The sequence below is a fragment of the Vigna unguiculata genome, chromosome 11 (assembly GCF_037176805.1).
Source record: "Vigna unguiculata cultivar grain cowpea cultivar isolate G323 ecotype 2 chromosome 11, ASM3717680v1, whole genome shotgun sequence".
NCBI classification, from domain to species: domain Eukaryota; kingdom Viridiplantae; phylum Streptophyta; class Magnoliopsida; order Fabales; family Fabaceae; genus Vigna; species Vigna unguiculata.
Window position 1 is genome coordinate 10358697 of NC_140802.1, and position 14958 is coordinate 10373654.

General features: G+C 26.2%; 1 long non-coding RNA gene across 1 annotated transcript; it reads left to right on the forward strand.

Moving 5' to 3' along the window:
* Nucleotides 1-7988: 7988 nt before the first annotated feature.
* Nucleotides 7989-10307, forward strand: LOC114170643 (uncharacterized). Its single transcript, XR_014986104.1, has 3 exons — nucleotides 7989-8924; nucleotides 9580-9973; nucleotides 10062-10307. It is a non-coding gene; the product is annotated as an uncharacterized LOC114170643 (long non-coding RNA).
* The last annotated feature ends 4651 nt before the right edge of the window (nucleotides 10308-14958 follow it).

A 14958-nucleotide genomic window follows, 5' to 3' on the forward strand; every position in this document is an offset into this window, starting at 1 on the left:
AAAAGGTTTTTGGACCTGTAGTCCGCACACCTGAAGGTGTAAAACTCATTTAGCACAAATGGATTTTTGTGCAAAACAATATTATAAAGAATGATAATTATATGAAAATCACTTAAGGATTTAATTTACCCAACAATGCAAATTCTAAAGTGGATTATTCAATAAAATTTAACAAGTCCCTTTTATGGATTAAAGCAATCAAGATGTATAATTGTCCTTGTAAGTACTTGTTAAAATAAAGGTACTTATGGTTGTATTTATGTGAAAATATCGAAAAATGAACTTGTCATAATTGTTGTCTATGCATATAACATAAACATTGTTAGAACTCCTAATGAGTTCACAAAGGCAATTGATTTCTTAAAGAAAGAATTTGAGATGAAAGATTTTGGAAGTACAAAGTTTTGTTTAAGATTACAAATTGAGTATTTAAATACAAGTGTTTTTGTATAATAAGAGGTTTATATAGAAGGTGCTTAAAAATTTCTATATGGACAAGTTATACATTTTTACACTTCAATTGTGAGGTTGTTAGATGTTGATAAATGTCCTTTTAGACCTAACAATGATAAAGAACTTCTTGGTTAAGAAATACCATATTTTTAATGTTATAAGAGCACTAATGTATTTTGCTTATTATACTCGATTTGATATAGTATTTGTTATAAATTTGTTAAGCAAGATATAATTATTCACCTACAATAAGACATTGAATTAGTGTAAAACATATATTTTGTGACCTTAAGGGTACTTTGAATATAGTCTTATTTTATCCAAATGATTCAAAATCAAATGAGTTATGTAGATGTAGGTTATTTATCTGATCCTCACAACAATTGATCACAAACAAGATATTTTTTCACAAGTTTGGGCTCCGACATCTTAAAGATGAAAGTTTACATGAGGCGGAGAAATAGAAGATGTGATGAATAATATTATATCGAAGAATGATGTACTCTTTTTCCTTAACTAGGTTTTTATCTCAAAGGGTTTTTCCTAGTAAGGTTTTAACGAGGCAACACGTTCTTTGATCAATGAACACCTAAGGGGGAGTGTTATGAAATGCATATATGTCCATTGAGTTGTTAACAGTTACCTATGATTGATTGCTATTGATGTTATCATTAATGTTGTAACCATTTAGTTGTATCCCTTTGGTTGTCTTTTGTATCTATAAATGGGGACTTCTCCTATTGATAATTATACACAAAAAATCAGTCGCTACTCTTTATTCTCTTTCTCTCCTTTATTTTATAATATATATATATATATATATATATATATATACACTAAGAAGTACTATTTACTAGTGGTTATGACTTTTGTATAAATAAACAATTTCCATAATTTAATAACTTTAATTGCTATTTTAGTCATTTCTCAATTAAAACAATCAATTATTATTATAATTGAATGAATTATATATAGTAATCATTCGCTGAAGTTTGTGTTTTCATCTGGAGAGTTTGATGTGGACTTAATTGGGATGCAAACTAATGAAATTTTAAGATAACAAAATGTAACAGAGTATAAAATATAAAATATTTCCTAATTCTAAAATAATAACTAATTTATAAAAATGAAAGATAATTTTAAAAGTAGAAATATTTCCTAAAAAATAATTTAAATAAAAAATATATTAAGTAAATATTTTCAACAATATGTCATATAATAAATCTTATATTTTCTAAAAAAACAAATGAAAAAGCATTTTTCCTTATTGCAAGTCAAGAAGATACGAAATGCAAAGACTAAGGTGGTCTACAACTAAATAATCGTCAATGCTTGGAGATTATACTTTGTTGAAGCAATCCAAAACATAGTCCATGTGAAGTATTACTCATCAGATCAATTAAATCAAGCTAAGGGTGTAGGGATGGCAACGGGGCGGGGCGGGTACGGGTATCATGATCCCATCCCCATCCCCATAATAAAAATTCATCCCCATCCCCATCCCCAAACCCAACGGGTATACAACTTTTGACCCATCCCCATCCCCACCGGGTAACGGGTATTTTCTTATACCCATACCCATACCCATTTTTTTATTGTTCCATATATCAATTAAATATTTTTTATAAAAAAAAATTTAAAAATCACACCAACGGAATCATGATACTATCAAAATATTCAATATTAAAATAACATACTCTTTTTGATTTTCATGATGTCAAATATTAAGAAAAATATTATAATAGTATAAATCTCAAATTAAAGTATCAAATAACAACTAAATAAAATTCAAATAATTATATAAAAGCTAAAAAATTACACATTACTAAAATTTTATAATAACCAAAATATTTATTAATTTTACAAATGATCAGTGGTTTCATTTGCATTCGATCCACCTATACATAGAAAAAAAATGAAAAATTATATATGATATAATAATTGAAATTGAAAATTTTAATTACTAGAATATAATGTACTTTCTTCATCAGATTCATTATCATAAAGGAGTAAAGATAATTAAATGTGTGACCCAAATTTGAGAATATCCATTTGAACATAACATAACGGAAAAAAAAATGTATAATTAAGATTATGATAAAAGGAAAAGTACCTTGAAGATCTGCTTAAACCTTAAAGAACAAGCCAAACAATTAAAAGAGAGTAAAAAAGTGTATAACCAAAGTAACAAAAAGAAGAGCTACAAAATAAGAGTCAAACATTTTCATGAAAATAAATAAATAAATAAAGATAATCAAATGTGTAACCTAAAAATTATTTCATAGAATGAAATTGAGGAACACCTATTTGAACATAACCATGTACAGAGAGTAAAAATTATGTAATAAGAAGAAGAAAAATTACCTTCAAAATTAAATCTTGAAAAACAAACCAGACAATTGAGAGAGTAAACAAAGTGTATAACAAAAACAAAGAGAATGAGAAATATGTTATATATATATATATATATATATATATATATATATATATATATATATATATATTATATTATATTATATATTATATACATATATTATATGTGTGGATATCTTATGTTTATGTTTATGTTTATGTTTATATTTATATATATATATATATATATATATATATATATATATATATAATTATTTATATATATTATATTATATTATATATTATATTATTATTATTATGTATATATATTATATGTGTGGATATCTTATGTTTATATATATATATATATATATATATATATATATATATATATATATATATATATTTATAGATATATATTTATTTTAAGTATATATTATATTATATTATATAATAATATAAATATAATAATATATATTATATTATTATGTTTATATATTATATGTATATGCGTAGATATTTTATGCTTTTATATATATATATATATATATATATATATATATATATATATATATATATATATATATATATATATTTCTTTTAAATTTTTATAAATTTGTAATATTATAAATTTGTTTATAAAAGATCTCACTAGTTAAATGATTAATTTGTTTTATACGTATATATTATATATATTATATTATATTATTATGTATATATATTATATTATATTATATTATATTATATTACATGTATATGTGTAAATATATATATATATATATATATATATATAAAAGTATATTTTATTTATATGTATATATATTATATTATATTATATTATATTATATTATATTTTATGTGTAAATATATTATTTATTTATATATATTTTTTAGATTATTTAATAAATTATAAATAGTTTAGTAATTTAAGCGGGGACGGGTATTTGGGCGGGTATATATATATCCCCATCCCCATCCCCATCCCCAGTTGAAAATTTCGGGTATTACCCATACCCATACCCATACCCATACCCAGTCAAAGCGGGGATTCCCCGTCAAAACGGGGACGGGTTCGGGTGATACCCACGGGCACGGGTTTATTTGCCATCTCTATAAGGGTGCACTCTTTATCCTTCATTGCATTTTATAAAGTGGTCAATCAGCAATTACACATGAACAAATCATAAATAGTTGTCAAATGACTTTCCGATTTTTTCTAAAAATAAAGTTACAAAATTATTGTTTCAAAGATTTTTCCTTTTCAAATACAGATTTAGATGGAATGTAGACTTAAATGAATGCAGACTTAAAAGAATGTTTACTATATTTGTACTATATCTATTTTGTTATAATGTCTTTACTTATAAGGATAGTAGAAAATTAACATTTTTACCCTCGAATCATGAATGTCTCTTAAAAACATTATAGAGACACTTATTTTGTATTTAAGTGCAATAGTGATATTTTTTGTATATTTAATATCTTTAAAATAAATAACCCAATTATCAAATATTCACTTCGAATATTTTGTGGTCTCAAAGTGTGCTTGATCTTTAAAAATATTATTGGTTTTAACAATAAGAGAAAATTTACCAAAAAATAAAAAATAAATCATACATTTATTATTCAATCTTGTTATGTAATTAAATTTCTTAATTTTCATATTAATAATTTATATATAATTTAACAGCTAATTTTAAAAATAATTAATGTATTCAAAAGTAAGTAAATTATATCAAAATATATTATGGTATAGTAATAATATTTTGAGTTCTAGCACGTTTATACTCATAATTTTAAAGATAATTTAAAGTTAATTATTATATCTATAAACAAAATTTAAATTTTAAGTACATAAAAAAATATAAATATTTTCATTATCACTTTTTTATACCCAAAAATTCTCTAAATTTAACTTCAAATTTAAAACATAAGCAATTTTATAAATGAATGAATTTTGATGATGTAGATAACAATTTTAAAATAACATAACCTACTTATAATGAAACATTCCAAATCAAGAATGTGTATTAAAAAATCCTGATTAGTATGTTTTTTAATTGGCTATTAATACTAGTCATAACAAGATTTTAGATACAATAAACATGTTTATTTTGAAAGACAATAATCGCTGTTAAAATATATTAATTACATAAAAAAATTATTTTTGACTTTTTGATATAAAAAATATCTTATAAAACATTTATGATGAAGTAAATTTAAATGTTTTTATTTTATTATAAAAGATAAATTTGATATATATATCTCTCTCTATATCTATTATAATAAATAGCAATAAAAATTATTCATAATAAATTATAATAAATAGTAATTGTAACAACCACTTTAGTAGTATAAAATTAATAAAATAAGACATTTCACAATAATATTCAAAATAGATAATATAAGGTATAAAGTATATTAATAAAGTCATACCAAAATATATGACTTTAAAGATATGACATTTATACAACTACACTAAACCAACTATATCAAAATTAACCACTCATGCTCCAAAAACATTCCCCAACTCCATCTCTTGGCTCCTCATCCATAAACATGATTCTACATCAAATTCCAAATATCAAACAATCATTCATATTTGAATTCATCCATACTAAGTAATATCATGTTAACCATCATATACTATCATACATGCTCATATCCATTAATAAGCCCATCATCATCATAGTTTCATACATCATTATACACATGCATATTCCTCAATGAATTTATCAATAATTCTATAAACATCCATAGATCAAACTAAAACCACAAATAAGAAATGTTTTTCACAAAAGAGAAACCTAAAATAGGACAAACATAAGAGTCTAACTTTTCTAACTACAGACTTCAAATCAAAGCTCTCACTAATCAAAGTAACAATTCATGTGTCTAGTCAAAATTTCAGCTCGATCTGATGATTAACGAAATGAGAATCCCGTTTTTTCCAAGATGACGCAAACAAAAAGAAACAGGGTGGTGCCCGATGCTAAAAAAGTGGCATCCGACGCTACTTTAGAGCCTTCTACTTTAAAATCAAACAAAAATGATCTTCATCCTTGTACTTAGAACCTTATGTTTCTCCTTCTCGAACGTTTCCTGCATCTCGAAAACAACATGAAGTTTTCTTCAACTACTTATGCTTCACATGGTCCCTTATCCGGAAAACTAAAAATATATATATATATATATATATATATATATATATATATATATATATATATATATATATATATATATATATATATATATATATATATATATATATCAAATCTTTAGAAGTAAGGAAGAAATTGAAAAAAAAATTATAAATTTCATACCTTATGAAATGATGATGATTGAAGAAATCATTCATGAAAACAAATCTTGATTTGAACAAATAGTAAACAACAAATCATCAAAGTAAATCTATATAGATGTTAAGCGATAACAAAAAAAAGTGATAAAAAAGTGATAGAACCAAAAATGAAAATGTTAGATCTTATGAAATAAGAGAGAAAGAGCAAAAAATATATCTTCAGACCTTACCAAATGGAAATTGAAGGAATCATTCATGAATAATGGAGTTTTGTGTTTAGTGAAGTCTGAAATGAAATACAACCTCATAACCTTTTTCATTTTGTGTCAATTTTCTTTCTTTGGGATGATTTTTTGAAACGGATGAACAAAATTTTGCATGTTTAATATGTAAACCCTAAACACAAAAATGCAAACACCACTACAAAAAAAATGATATTATCAACAGTCATAATCTATCAATAATGCTTAAATTTCGTCAATAAATCAAAATTATCGACGGTCAAAAATCCATAGGTAATACCTTCATCGATAAACTTTACCGACAAATAAATAATTTCATCAATAATTACTGACAAAAACATCTGTCAGTAAAGTTTGTCAATAATTACCGATAAACATTAAACACAAATATATATATATATATATATATATATATATATATATATATATATATATATATATATATATATATATATATATATATATAAAAGAAGCAACTAAGGCAACAAATATAAAGCAAAACTATTTCAAATTTAAATTTTCAAAGACCTATTTTCAATATGGCAAAAAAGAGATATTAAGAAAGGGTGAACATAAACATAAACCTCTTTAGAATGACTTCAGTACAGAACAACAATACATTTTACTAGAAAAAAAAAATAAAGAAACCATTGATGAATGATTAAAGTCTTTGAAAACAATTTTATTAATAAAAAAACAAAAACCAAAACCTCATGTCGTGTTGACCGAGTTTGATTGCAATATTTTGGACAAAAATTAATGCAAAACTACTATGTCAAGGAAAAGATGAAACCTGAGAAATGCAAATATAGAATTAGTGATTTTAAGTCTCGCAAAAACAAAGAAATTAATAAAAACAAAGAGAGAAAATGAAAGCAGGCAAGAAAGATAAATAAAGGTTAAATATGTTTAGATATAATATAATGCGTTAAGTTTGAAATAAATTAAATAAATAAATAAGGGTTAAATATGTTTCTGGTCATTTAATTTTGATTTGAAATTAGAATTAAATCATGTCTAAACCATTGTTACATTTTGACCCCAAACTTGAAAAATTAGCTGGTCATTTTAATCAATTATGTTATTTTCTTTTACGTGTCGTATTTGAGTTGTTTATATCGTTTGATACATTTTTACTTCAATGTTAATAAGAAACGTGTTTAACACATAAAAAAATAACTTAATTCACTACAAAATAAATAGCTTTTAGCGTCACTAATTTAATGGCAGTTATATAAAATAGCCGTTATATTAAAAAAATTAAAAAATTAAATATCATTTATAGGCGGTTGAAAACCGCCAGTATATTTTAACTTGAATATTGAAATTGGTATTTTATAATATGCGGTTTTTTGCGCTTAAATAACTTCTTTCGCGCGTTTTCAGTATGAAGTTTTTTTCAAGGCTGATTCACTTCTTCCTACCAATCATCTTCTCTTTTTTGAAGAACCAGGTCTCTTCCAATGGAAGCCAAGGCATATTTTTCTTTTTTTTTCTAGCAATTTCATTTTTTTAGGCATTTTTCCCGTTTCGTAAGTTGATTTTTCTTGTTGTACATTATTTTTCGATTCAAATTTGATTTTCTTTTGATGCTTCTTCAACTTCTCATAAACCCTAATTCTATTATCGATACGCGTGCTTTTTTTTTGTTGTTTAGGGGAAAAACGCATTGAATATGATGTAATGAAGGTTAGAGCTACCATGGATGCTCAAGCATGGTTCTGATATTGTCACGCACCGATGGTCGGCAAGTCGAGTCCTTGGAGGAAGCGCTCATCAGGTACAATGAGTAACTCGGTTGTAGATATTAGCACTTTTTCAACCATGTAAGTTAAATTCCTGTTCCGATCCTTTTTATATATTAAAGCAACAACACCATATAGTTGAAAGGAAAGACGATTATATTCGTGTAATCGTGTGGAGTGTCAAAGCTCAATCTTGCGGGTATGTGCAACTTACATATAAGGAAACTCATCATGAAAAAGAAAAATAACCATTTTATATATTTTAGCGAATATTAAGAGCCATATCTAATTTCCTTCTTTTCTCTGTCTTGTTTTAACAATTTGTGGATGATGTTGAGTTTTGGTTTCCACCTGATAAGGGTTCTACTTTGGACTATAGATTTGCATCTAGGATGGGGATTTAAGTCAAATCAACGGTTCTAACACCAAATCTTTTAAAGCAACAAGTTTTTCTTTTTCTTAACTAAGCACAATCTTAGAATAAATTGAAGAATGTGAAGTGCTTATCTTGATAGCTTGTAATGCCAATGATAATAGGCATTTTAAATTTGTAAATGCAAAAGCATGTGATCTTTTTGTGCGAGAATGGGTACTAGACCAATTTGGACCAGTGTACACTAATGAGAGTTGTCGTGTGGTCGAACCTCATCAAAATTGTATGAGGAATGGACGTCCTGATTCAGGATACTTGTATTGGAGGTGGAGTCCAAGAAGTGAATTGCCCAAGTTCAATCCCAAGAAGCTTCTTAAGTTTATGAGAAATAAATCATTTTCATTGGTGATTCAATCTCTCGTAATCATGTGTTGTCCCTACTCTGCATTCTCTCAAAGGTATTGTGAATGTTAATATCAGTTAACCAATTTGCAAATTTGATATCATTAGCCTTTTTTGCTTGAAAGATTTCCCCCTAGAATCTTGATTAGTGCTCAGTATGTATACATTATTTATGCTTTGGTTCACTTTCTCTTGCTTGCCAAATTTTAGAAATTAAGGTCCATTTGCTAGGAAAGAAAGAGATTGATGGGAAATTATGTGAATGGAATTAGGAAAAACAATGGAAGTTAAAAACAGAATAAAAATAAAAACATTTGGTTTAAAAATAAAAATATCAAAAGAATCAAAACAGAAAAAATTAAGTGAAAATAATTAATGAGCCACACTTTTGTTTTTTGTTTCTCTTTTCATTTGTTATTTTCCACCTCGTTCTTGCTTTTTCCTTTATTCAGAGATAGTTAAAGTCAAGATTCCAATAATTTAGTTTGTCCACTTATTTACTCTTTAACTCAGTTCAATCAACAATGAATCATTCAAGTCCAACTTTCTTTTTGGTAGTTTAATGAATTATAAAATGAAACCAATTAAGTTGCTTCTGTATGACTATATTTTAACGTTAAAGTAACACCAAGCCACAAACCTCACTTTATTATTCCTAATTGTTTGATATCTTTCTCTCTCTTTGACTAAACATTTGTGTCCATTTGCTAGGCTGCAAGAGAAACTGGTGCACTTAAAAAGACTAAGGAGAAACTTGAAAAAAGGAGTGGAGGAACTCACTTGGCGTCTTCGACTAGAGAAAAGTTTAAGGGTGAGATATACGCTTTGCACATACATAAATTTTGGAAGATCAATTTCAGCATAGGACATCCTTAAAGAAAATTATTTGGGATCCTATAGAGCAACCTAGAAGAATCCAATACACGGGAGATGGAAAAACTGCAAAATTTACTGCAGGAGATGCAAAATAAAGTTGATGAAACCAATGCATTTGTAGAAATTATAGAGTTTATTGATGTGTGTTTTCTAGATTGATGAGAATGTTGCCAGGGAAATCATAAACCATAGAAGTCTTCGCCAGCACAATATTATTCGGTTCAAGGAGGTATGTAGTCTGGACAAATGATATGATCTTAGTGAGAGTACTATTTGTATCATGTTTAGGTTATTTAAATGTGATTTCAACTTTGCAGGGGGGTTAAACTTCCACACATCTGGGTATTGTTATGGAGTATGCAAGTGGTGGAGAGCTCTTTGAGAGGATTTGTAGTGCTAGAAGATTCAATGAAGATGAGGTTTGTTCGCTTTCTCTCTTTTCATTTATCCACCAATTCTTTTTCCACTTCTATACTCATCATAAGCATGAAACTACTTATTCTCCCTTCCCTTACTTCATTGTTGGCAACTGAGTGTTTGGAAATTCAATTGTTTTATTTTCATTCTGGTTATCTCTTAGTTTTCTAGGCTCGATATTGCTTCCAGCAGCTTATTTCAGGAATTAGCTACTGTCATTCCAAGGTGAATAGAATAATTATATGGACAATGATACTTTAACCCACTTTTTTTGACCCACTTTTAACCCACCACTTCAATCACCATTAGATCATCACATCACTAAAAAGAATAAAAAAAGATGATCTAATGGTGATTAAAGCAATGGGTCAAAAAAAGTGGGTTAAAATATCATTTTCCAATTATATTGTGAATGAGTCATTTCGGATGGCAGTTAGTTTTTAGTTTCCTTTGTGGTTATTTTCTTTCTAATTTTTTTCTTCTGCAACAAATTTGTGATCAAGACTTGAAGCTTAAAAACACCTTATTGGATGGCAGTTCTGTCCACAGCTCAAAATTCGTGATTTTTGTTAAATAGTAAACGAGTTTTTTTTTCTTAAAAAAGTTATGATTTGCCGGCGGTTATAACTTTAAAACAAATATATATATATATATAATTTTGCTGGCAGTTATAACTGCCGCTATATATTACTTTTTTTAAAATAAATTGATTTTGCTGGCAGTTATAACCGCCACTAAATATCGGATAACTTTTTCTTTAAATTAATTTAATGGTGGTTATAACCGACTTTAATATTTTTAATGGCGGTTATTCCGGTGGTTATATTAAACCGACACCATGGTACTTTTGTGGCGCTAAATTCTGTGGCAGTTGGTTAACTGGCGGAAATAAAAATAGTGGCAGTTTTAAGGGCCACTAAACCACACATTCAACTGACGCTAAAATTAAAATCTTTAGTAGTGATTGGATTTAAAGAAATATACTCATTCATCTTTAAAGTTTGTGAATCAAATCGTATTAAAGTTTCAGACAGTGATGAATTTCAATTTTGCGACAAAGTTCATTGACCAAAGAAATATTTAACCCAATAAATAATTTTATATAAAAGTCATCATATATTATCTATAATAAATAATTCAACTTTTATTTCTAATAAATAATTTAATTTTTTAAATTGATTTAATAGTAATAAATAACATAAAAATAACGTATAAAAGTTATTATAATAAGGGGTAATTTTAAATATTTTATTTGAATTGTATAAATGAGACTTAAATAATTTATGCATATTTATGGCAAAGTTTCTTTTTTTTCATTTTTAATTTTTTTTCAAAATTTTCTGACATGCAAAAATTTATATTTGTGTTCTTGAAATATTATAGATTATAGATTATAAATTATTTAATTACTTATTTTTTTGGAATATGTTTCATTTATATTATATTTTTGTCCCATCATATCAAATAATTTAAATCTATAACATCAAATTAGTTTTAGACTAAATATATAACATTAAATCAATTACTAAACATTTTTAATCCGTATTTCAACTTAAATTATTTTATTACTTAATTATTCTATTTTAACTATATTTATGATTTTTTATTTTATTCCTTATAAAAAATATTAATAAAATAAAATAAAATGATAAAAAAATATTAAGTTGTATTAAGATTTGTGAGAGAAGTGTGTTTCGGAAGTTCAATGAGAGAAGACTAAACTATATATATATATATATATATATATATATATATATATATATATATATATATATATATATATATATATATATATATATATATATATATATATTGTATTTTCAAATAGTGTATATATTATTTATAGCATATAATTTAAATTATATAATAATTTTTAATAAAAAAGTATCATGTTTATGAATTAAAGTAGATATATTTTTAATTATATCATAATTTATGTAAATAAAGAGAGTTCATATTTGTGCAAAATATAAAAAAGTTGAATTAAATTATTGCAAAAAAATTTGAAAAATAATAATTTACCTTTTTTTTATTTTATTAGCCTTACCGTCAAACTTACATATAAATATAGTCTTATTTTGTGAAGCATTGATAATTTAGTTTATGTATGCGTGTCTGACACATTTGTTTCTGATATTGTAGGATATTTTGCGGATATTTATCAATGAGTACCTAATTTATAAAATAGTAGTATTTTTATGATGACAATAATTTATAATTTTTATGTTGATAACTTTAGTACATATGATTTTAATTTGGATTCACACGATAACAATCATATATTTATCGTATTTTTAAGAATTATTGTACACTTTTCAATATGTATATATCACGTAACGTATCTTATTATTTTTAAAATAAATGTATCTACATATTGGATACATGTTATATTTTATACATGTATCATATTCGTGCATCATAATTTTTATTTGATAATATTTATAAAATAAATCCTTAATTAAGTTATTTTTCTAATACACATCACATGTGTATTGATTGATGATGTACGTTCTACGGCTAATTTGTGTGATTTACATTATAATACTTTAGTTTACTTATTGTTAAACAAATTCTTCTTATTCTTTGAAATTGAAAAATTATTTACTCATTTCTACTTTCCTACATTTCATTGAATGAAGTTCAACTTGCATTATGTTTTGGATTCTCTGGAGTTTGCAATTGTCATTTTTGTGATGCTTATTTTGGTGCATGGTGATTGTTTCTCAACAACCATTTCTCAACAAGTGTACTGGTACGTAGTAGTATTAACAAGTGTCATCTCCACAAGGATTTAGCAAGTATATTGGTAGTTTGATTTTTAAGTTTTTAGTTTGTGATAAAGAGTGTAAATAAAAATAGATAGTAGTTATTAGATAGATTGAGTGGAGTAGGGGCCATGAATTGATTTCATCTCATCTTCTTCTACTACACCACTACCATCTTGTCTACTAATTATGCAAATCATTCAATGTCCTGGGAGTACTCTTTTTATGTAGATTTAGGTTCATCCTTGATACACTAGAACTAAGGACTTCAAACCTAATGTGATTCCTCAACTCCTAGTAGAATGAATCCTTGCTTTAATGTGTTGGACTCTTTCCTCTAGCATCCCCTTTGGCTACTTAAATAAGCACTAGTACATGTATGATGATTTGATTAGACCATAGTTTGAGACTAGTTTTCCAACTCAATCTAAACCAGTTAAATAAATGAGTGATCAAGTCATCATTAAGCATAAATCAAACCACAAAAAATTGAATGAAAGCAAAGATAAATATCCAAGAAGTAGGAATATATAGAATCAGGATTGATTATATCAAATTTGGACATGAGGGAGTTCAACTACTCATAGAATATTACAATTCCCCGCAAAATCTACACATAAGATTTACACTAAAAGCACCTCTCTCGTGCCTCACATATTATATTCCATACTACTGCTACGTTTTTCAGCCTCTGCTCAATGCCTCTAATGAAGACCCTAGGTCTTTGTTTATAGAAGTTTTTGGGCAGTGCTCAGCCCAATTTTTGGTGATCAACCATAGAGGTTACGTCATAAGTGGGTTTCCTTCTCAACTTAGCCCTTTGTCCTAGTGCTTAGCACGTGGCCTTTCCTTCTTGGAAGGGTTTTCTTGGTTGTTTAGTCTCATGGATTTAGGCTTCAGGTTTCCTTATTAAGAGGGTTTCCTCACGAGGCTTAGCTTATTGTGCTCAACTAGAAAGTCAAAAGATGTTGTCTTGTTTTTTCTTCTTCCATGGCTCAGCTCCAGTACTATGGCTTAATTGCATACTTGATATTTACTTTTATATTCATTACAAAACAACAAAATATCATTATAATTCATAAAACTCAAATTCTAAATACCTCATTCTATATCTTAAGCTAAGGAGATTTGTTTTATACACAAATAACACCATTTGATACATGATATGTATATATTTCAGATGAAAAATTTACTTATTCTTGACACTTATCAGTGCACACTAAGATATATTTTAATTTCTTTTATTAACATGTGAAACTTAAATGTAAATTTCTTGCTCTCTATAGTGATTCTTTAATTTTGTTTTGCATTACAGTTTTTTTCATTCCATTGATGGTACTGATAAAGTATATTAAATATGTTGATGAAATATTGTGTCAAGCAAGAAAGAAAAGGAAGCCTATGCACATCCATCACACAAGAATTTTAGTTGATGAAGATGAATCCCTTATCACATGTGAAAATTATATCTATGCATTAGAAAAAATAATGTATTTAACACTTAAGAATGACAAATTTAAAGTGTATTTCAACCATAACCTGTTGGCAAAAGAAGAAAGCCTAGAGATTTTGAATAATGACCAAGCAAGATTGAAGACAAGCTTTTAAATGTTAAAATTTATCTTGTAAAATAAGTTAACCGTTGTTGTAAAATAATTTTAATTAAATTAAAATCAGCAATATAAATTTCATCTTTCTAGGTTCTCTCATTTTTGGAAAATCCACAATGATAATCGATTATCACTAATGATAATCGATTATTTGTGCAAACTTTTATTTTTCGAAAACATACTGGAATAATCGATTATCTCCCAGAATAATCAATTATTCTGTTCAAATCTTGTTTTCAGAAAACCTACTGGAATAATCGATTATCATAAGTGATAATCGATTATCTTTGGCAATTGGAACATGTCTGTTCAGTTTTTTAACCTAATTTTCGAAACCCCTATTTAAAGAACTGCAGTTCAACTTCGAATTTTCCTTTTTGAGAGCCAGAGTCTTATTGTTGTGTTTGCAAAGAAGTTATTTG